The sequence below is a fragment of the Orycteropus afer genome, unplaced genomic scaffold (assembly GCF_000298275.1).
Source record: "Orycteropus afer afer isolate SDZICR_OR568_19922 unplaced genomic scaffold, OryAfe1.0 scaffold00380, whole genome shotgun sequence".
Taxonomy (NCBI): Eukaryota; Metazoa; Chordata; class Mammalia; order Tubulidentata; family Orycteropodidae; genus Orycteropus; species Orycteropus afer.
In genome coordinates, this window is record NW_006921967.1 from 1082770 (window position 1) to 1084548 (window position 1779).

Consider the following 1779-nt stretch of genomic DNA (forward strand, 5'->3'; position numbering starts at 1 on the left):
TTACAAGGAAGTAAACTGAGAACAAGGAAGATATGGGATTTAGAAAAAAGCAAAAGAGCCTGGAGGCTCCCGCTTCCATCCTAGACTGAGCCGGCTGCCCCGCAGGGCATGGTAGTACTAAGAGACATCCTAAAGAATCTCCTGAGTTCCGGTAAGATGGCGGACTAGGCAGAAAGACTGCACAGACCCCTTCAATAAAGAAAAGGGAAACCAATTAACACAGACACAGAAGATAATCCTGGACCCCTGAGACTTGAAGGGAAGGTTACAGAAGTGGACTAAACCCCAACTAGCAAAAGAATTTGCATGAAAATACCAAAAAAGGAGACAGATGGAGCTGCAGTCTGGCAGTGATCCTTAGCGATCCTGACGGCACAGCACAGACAGCTTGGCGATTCCCGAGTGGTGGTAGGACCTAAGAATTAAACTAAAAATTAGCCCTGCTAGCCAGGGACTACACAGAGGACTGCTCTGGTGCTGGAGAATAAACAGAGAAGGTGAAGAGAAAGGCGGGCTAAGCTGTGAACGTTTGCCAGTCCTGAGGGCACCGGCATTTTGAATGTTTAGAAGTGGCTTGACTAGTTGGGATATTTAAAGAGACAGTGCTCTCGCAGATTCCTAGGGCTTAAGAACACGTTCTGCTTACCAGCAACCCCAAAGACACTCCGGACCTGCAAGACAGAAAAGGTACAACATTCCTCTTGATACTCTTATGCCCCACACAACGAACGGAGGCCATCCCCCACTCCCACCTACCTGCTGGGCCCACAGGAACTCCACCACAGTCAGTGTGCAAAGACGGAGCCTGGGTGCCCTGCCCTGTCCTCCACTGACTTTTTTATCTCTTTTTTAATTTTTTTCTTTCTTTTCTCTGGTGATTCGTTTGCTTGTATTTGTCTGTTTTAAAACAACTATTATTATTAATACTTTTGTCGTTTTTACTATTATTCTTAATCTTCCCCTCCCAGGTCCTAGTTTTCAGCATTTTTTCTTTTCTTTGTTCCTGGTTGAAAATTTTATTCATTTTTTTTTTAATTTAAGTTTTTTTCCCCCGTTTTTTTCTCATGGTTAACCCCATTCCTTGTTTTTCTTTCTGCATTTTTCCCTTTTTTTTTCGTTCATTATTCTTCTTCTCTACCTTTTTTCTCTTAGTGCCCTATCCCCAGATATTGCAGGTTTTCTTGTTTTTCTTCTTCTTTTTCCCTTTTTTTGGTTACTGTTCCTGTGTGAATACATGGTATGTTTTTTGTCCATGTGTTTTAGTTTTTGATGGTTATTCAATTGTTTTGTCTAACTGAGTGAGAGATAGCAACAATCCCCATAAGACACAACTACACCCACACCTCCTGCAACTTCACTTACTGAGCAAGAGCCACTACCTCCTTCTCCACCAATGGGCCAACGATAAAAAACCACCAAGAAGAGCCTGAATCACCCTTGGCTGCTCTTCACAAACAGTCAACAGAGATCAAAATACAACAATGCCATGATGCCTCAGAGACAACAGTCCATCACAGTCCACACAAAGAAGCAGGATAAAGTGTTAGAAACAAGGGAGTAGGATACAGACCCAGAACATATCCCTGAGGAAGACACAGCATTGGAACTCTCTGATAAGGAATTCAAAAGAATTATCGTTAGGTATCTTCAAAGGATTGAGAGACAAACCAAAGAAAACACAGAAAAAAACTTAGAAGAATTTTGGAAGAAAATACAAGAACAAAATGACAAAATAAAAGAAAAATTAGAAATGATTCTAAATCTACAGATAGAAATCCA